Below are 6,452 nucleotides of genomic sequence, written 5' to 3' on the forward strand. Positions count from 1 at the left end.
TACCTGGAAATGGTCTCACTCCATCTTTGTCCTTCTCTGGACTCTCCATCTGTCTTCTCCATGTGCAAACCCAGGTCTTAATTTCCTTGTGCATCCTAATCTTCAGTGCCCCGAGCATCTCAGTTGCTCTCAGATGTTGTCTTTATATGGGGGAGCTAAAGCTGGGTACAGATGCCCTTAGGGTGCTAAAAAAGTTGCTTTCCTTTGACCTGTGGCTCCGCTTTTTACTGGTACAGCTTTGGACAACGCTGTTGCAATCTCTGCAGACATAGCTCTCCTTATCCCTCTCACCACTTTATTTCTTTAAGTAACAGATCCAGCAGAACATTCCCTCTATTTGGTCACTGACCACTGGTGCCGATACGTGGTGCTTACTTCTCTCTAACCCTCCTGCGTTTAGGAGAGCTTTCAGGCTGCCTTACTGGGGTAGCTGGCTTGAAATCTCCCTAGGAGCCAGAGTTTGCAATTCAGAGAGTTCTTCCAGCTATCAAAAGAAGCTGCCAGTTACTTGATATTCTTGCTGGCTGTTCTTTTGCAGGTGCCCACTGTTTGCCTCATGTGTTGTTCTGTCCTCTGGATCCACACATTTCAGACTCAATTCTCAACTGCAGTCTCACAGAAGTTAAAGACAACAGGGTTAATTGACACCTGGAGTTCATGTGAAGCATATTCTACTCCAGGTGTCCAATGCACAAGGTTTTACGTGCTGGATGTTAGGACTCATTTCTCATTGCTGCTTGCTTGTTATGGATTGCCTGCAGAAATTGTTTAGCATATAGAGGAATCTATTTGTGTGTGTGTTTTGTTTTCCACAGAAAGACCTGAAATCTTGCATTTCCTGGTTGTTGGAGCCCTGGGAAAGTCTGGTACACATTATTGGGTTCAGGGGCTGCAGCTGCTGACTTTCAGAAAATGTCTCAAGGGAGAGTTTGTGTGTAAAGCAAAGCCTGGAAAACCCAGTGCAGACTCCTGACCTTCAGCTCCTGTTGGGACTCCACAGACTGAGCCCAAGCATTATGACCCCATGGGTGGGTCTCGGAGGTGTCCATGCATCGGCATCTTGACCAGGTCTGCAACATCTGCTTTGCAGAGCTGTGTTCTAATGCACTGGAGCATTGCTGCCAACAGGGAAGGGAACAGATTGGTGGCTTCCTACTGCAGCGCTTTCATTGACAGATCCCCAACAGTTTTGCTATAGTATTGAAAATACAGTAGTCTGAGCAAGTTAACAATGTGGGAATTTGAATCCAAGCATGGTTTGAGTTGATAAAAGATAAAAATCATATTTGGAATGTTTTCTGCTAGATCTTCTATTTTATTGGTTGAAGGAGACACGATCAAACACAGACCCTAATAAAACCACTGTAGAATCTCTCTTCCTCCCTCCCACCTCCTGTAACACTGTTGTGGTTTACTGCTGCCTGGAGAAGAAACGTTATGCCCAGTACCTGTCAACAGTACAACGTGTGAATCAGCAGCATTATTGCAAGGGGGTATTTCATATTTTGCTCTGCTGTCACAGTGCACCGTCTGGCTGTTGTTCAGGTAGAGCTCAGCAGCTTCCCTTCTTAAACATGGCCTTGTTCTCTCCTGCTGTAATGCAGGTATTATCTTTGGCCAAACACAGACGTTGCTCTGATCTGAACTCTTCTGTTGCAGGGGCAGTTTTGCATAAACTTTTCGCAGTAAAATGTGCAATTTCACTTCTGCTTTAGCAGCATTCCAGAATGGATGGAAGGCTTTGAAACGTGACCTGTGGTGTAGTAGCTGCTTACTATTTATTTGTTGTTATTTCTTAAGGAAAAACATATTGTCTTGTATCCTGACTCCCTGCTGCTTTCTCTGAAGATGCCTGATCCATAGTGCAGGAAACTGCGCAGCCTTACTGCTGGATTGCTTCCTGTTGTCAAGAGCAGCACGTCTGCTGTTGCTGAGTTGTGCTAAGTCACCTGCCATTTTTTAGAGCAGCTTTCTTGCTCTTGGTTTTTTGTTAACCTACATGCCATGAATGCAGTACTCCGTCTGCTCTGACGTTGTTGAGCATTTTGCTTCTCTCGCTACAGATGTCAGTCCCATCACAATTCCTTTACGATGGTTTGAGCTGGAGACAATGACTGACAAACATAAGCACTGCTGAGAGCACAGCATCTGTAGGTACTGTGGCTCACAGGTCCCCTCCCTGGTGCTGAAGCCCTGAGCATGGCATTCCACATCTGGCCTGCTGGGTCATTTGACAGTGATGGACTCCAACCTCTCTCATTTTTGTGACTGCACAGCAGATGTCACAGAAGTGGGGTGAAATGTGAACCACAGGCTCCCTGGGTCTGGATCCCAAGAGAAGTAGGACATGGATTGTTGCATTGCACTTGGAAGGACCTTCACATGTGCAGGGGTGGGAGTGTGAGGTGGGGGACAAGGCAAGCTTTGAGCTTAGTTTGTGAACCAGGTCCGGTAGGTGGGCAAGCAGGGTGATGTGCTTCACTGTACGCCTGCATGTACTCTCTCTGATAAGGGGAATGAAGAGCTTGACTGCAACATTCACTGGGCTCAGTGCTTGCCCAGGCTGACCAAGCGCAGCGTGCCTTGGGGAGCTCATTTTAAGAGGAATAAAGAAAAGAAGTGAGGTTCCTAACTGTGCCTAAAGGTCCGGTTTGGGAAAGTGTGTACAGTGTGTTAGAGGAATGTGGAGGGCATAAGGAAGATCTAAGAATAAATATAGGGTATGGTGTGTGCTGTCTTTTATAAAGCAAGAATTGACTCAGATTTACATCTTCTCCTCCAGATTCTGGCAGCCATGGGATGAGAAGGGGGAAATGCTCTTATGGCTGCTGCAGTTAATTGCTGCTTCTCACATTCAGTTCTTCCTGGCTGCTGCTTAAGGGGATCAGGAATTAAAAAAGAACCCAAACAAACAGTAAGAAAGTAGCACAAAAAGAAACCTCACCACCACACTGGGCGAAACTCTCAGTTCTGTGCTGTATCCAATGTTCCTTCCTTTCTTAATGCCTCCAGCTCCTCCTACCAGCCCACTGTAGGGGTCTGAACCTGTGGTAGCTGCTCCTGAAGTGGCTGAACCCGCTGGTAGAATGGGGCTGATGGTGAAGGATTGTACTCCTAATTTTTAGATGGGTCTCCAATTTGGCCAGCAGGGGCAATAACATATTTCCTTCATTGGTTGTCAGATTTATTTTATGTTCATAATTTCCTTATTGCTGCCAGTAAAAGAAGCTACTGTTCCGAAAGGGGCGAGCTGTGCGGTATTTATTCCTCTGGCACTGAGTTATAAGTAATATGAGAGAACCATCCGTATCTTTCTCCTTTATCTCAACCATATATTTATTTATGACCAGATTTTCTTTATCTCGGCCAGATAATGGTGGTTTCCCTGATTTATTAAAGCAGCACTCCTCTGTTCTGAAATTGTTTCCTACATGCATTTGTTTTTTAAAGAGCAGAATTCAAGCTCTTTTTGGCCCGTTCTGGCAGTGAAGTCTTAGCCTGAAATCATGTCCAACCCCCACCACGATGTCATTGTGTAGATGAAGAGTGACAGCTCTGACCAAATGCACTTAGAAAGAAGCGTTAGTGATGGAGGAAGATGAACAAGTTGAAGGGAATAAGGGGAAGCATCTGGTGTGCTCATTTAGTGCTGCAAATTTTTGCTCCCCAAATGGGAATTATTCATTTTTATGAACCATCGACAGGTGAAATAGCATTAGTCTTTAGTGGAGTCGTATGATTCTCAAATGCCATGCTTGCTATGGAACACAGTGAAGAGGGATGCTGTGTGTTCTCAGGGCTGGCTTCTGCCCATTACTGCTGTAAGTGTTGCGCTGCTGCTGTTTTCCTGCTGTGCAGCGTGAAGGGAAGCCCATATGAGGTCACAAATGACATTTGGCTGAGCGTAACAAAAATAGGAAGATTCAAAGAACAGTCATTGGCTGGACCCACCAGATGCTAAAGACAGCAACTCAAGGTATTTATTCAAGTTTGTTAAAGACAATTAAATCCATAGAAGTCAATTAAAGCCAATAGAAGGTTTCCACTGATTTGAAGGGGCCAGAACTGCCTTGTGGAGACAAGCACGCCTGGTGGGAGATGTCCCAGCCCACAGAAGGGATTGGAACTGGAAGCTGCTTAATGACCTTCCCAACCCAAACCGTTGTATGATATTTTTGTCTTTTCCTGACTTTATCTGTATTAACACAACTCACATGTGGCGTTTATTTATGACATATTACAGCCGTTTCAGGGCTCCTGTGTTTCAGACCAGGATTTCATCATCTCAAGATTTCCTGGGCAGAAATACATGTGCACATGTCATGCAGCAATTGCTTTTTCTTTTTCTTTTCTTCCCCCTCCCCCCCCCCCCCCCCCCCCATTTTATTCAGAAATCTTGCAGAAATGGCTAAAACCTCATTTTTCTTTTGGGAGGGGTAGGGCTTGCCCATATGTTGGCCATCTGTGTATCATCTGAGAAGCCTGCCAATAAAACCTTTGTGATACCTCAGAAAGTAATCTGCAGGCAGCACAAATTTAGGAAGGGCACTTTGATTAATGGCTCTTTTAGAAGCTCAGTCTGTCCCTCTGGCCTCGTGCTGCTGCTCCAGATGGGGATGGTCTCCTCCAGGCTGCATGTTACATCTGCCAGCCTGGAGTGGTATCCCTGAGTGTCTAAAATGGGGCTGGGCACCAGTGCTGCTGTGCTGCTCCTTTTGTGGAGGTCTGTTACTGAGGAAGGTGAGGGGATACGTTTACACCTCTCTCTGAGCTCCTTCAGAGGACCCACAGAGGCTCATGCTGACCCCAAGAGGACACCCAGCCTGTGGGGCTGCCCCAAGATGGAGGATGAGAGCACGCACAGTGTGCCCAGGGAGATGAGCTGCTCCGACTGGTGGCCGAGCTGCAGGAAGCAGAGGGGAGACTGAGAAGCATCTGGGAGCCTGGAAAGGTGACAGATAAATGAGGGGAGCCACGCTCTGCCACTGCTGCAGCAGGCCCGGCATCTGGGCTGCACCAGCTTAATGGCAGCAGCCTGGGGAGCCTGAGGGCTGGAAGCAAGAGCCTGCCTGCCCTGCTCAGCTTCCACTGCTGGGTAGGTACGAGGCTCTGGGGTGGCAGATGGGTGATGTGGAAAGAGGGAGGAAGAGGCATCTCTGCAGGTTCTCCCTCCTCGGCGTGACTGACTGAAGCCTTGTAGCAAGTGCAGCATCAAAACCAATGCTGGGAAGAAGTGAAGGCGTGTTGTTCTCGTAGGTGACGCCCTCCCTCCTCTGGGGAGTGAGGGCTCCCATCTGCAGGCCAGACCTCGTCAAGGCTTGGGTCAGGGATGTTACCAGGAAGCTTTTGAGCATAAGACAGCCTTCGGACTATCATCCATTCCTCTTTCAAGTGGGTACCAATGATGTAGTTGCAGGAAGCCTGAGGTCTATCAAAAGAGATTTCGAGGCCCTGGGGAGACAGCTAAAGGACTCTGGAGCACAGACAGTGTTTTCCTCAGTCCTTCACTAATAAGGAGAGACAGGGAAAGAAACAGGCGAGCCCAGGTCATCAGTGCCTGGCTTCAAGACCAGAACTTTGAGTTGTATAATCGTGGAAAAGGCTTTGGGCTGTAAGGTCTGCAGGGACCCTCCTGTCTCAATGGGGGAAATGCTGCTTGACCTGTAACCTGGCAAGGCAGATGGACAGGACTTTAAACCAGGATTGAGTGGGGAAGGGAATACCATTAAGAACACTGAGGTTACATCAAGGCATGATGCAGTACTGTCAGAGAGTGACAAGGCAAATGGGAGAATCTGTGCTGATCCAGAGTGGCTGCAGTTTCAGGAGCTTCTGTACCAACATGTTGTCCTGGTTTTAGCTGGGCTAGACTTAATTTTCCTTGTAGTTATTGTATGATTTGGATTTAGGAAAAAACAGTGTTGATAACTCAGTATTGTTTTTGTTTTTGCTGAATGGTGCTGTACAGCAAAGAAAGTTTCTGTTCTTTGTACTGTCCTGCCAGTGAGGGGGCTGGGGTGGTGCAAGGAGCTGGGAGGGGGCAGAACCAGAACAGCTGACCTGGACTGGCCAAAGGGACATTCCATGCCACACGGCATCATTCAGAACGATAGAACTGGGGACATTTACTGGGGCTGTGGCCGCTGCTCGGGGACTGGCTGGGCACTGGTCAGTGGTGGATGAAGGGAAGGCAGCAGATGTCACTGTTTTAGACTTTGGTGAAGCCTTTGATGCAGTTCTTTATGGCAGCCTTCTGGACAGATTGTTTTGCTGTGAGACAATCGAGTTCACACTATGCTGGGTGATGGACTGGCTCAATAGAAGAGCTCAAGGGGTTAATGGGGCTACATCTGTGTACATGTTACCAGTGGTGTTCTATGGGGCTCAACTCCAGGGCCAACCCTGTCCAACATTTCTATCAACAAACTGGACATAGACATGCATCCTCTGCA

Source organism: Excalfactoria chinensis, chromosome 15, assembly GCF_039878825.1.
Source record: "Excalfactoria chinensis isolate bCotChi1 chromosome 15, bCotChi1.hap2, whole genome shotgun sequence".
In the NCBI taxonomy this organism is placed as follows: Eukaryota; Metazoa; Chordata; class Aves; order Galliformes; family Phasianidae; genus Excalfactoria; species Excalfactoria chinensis.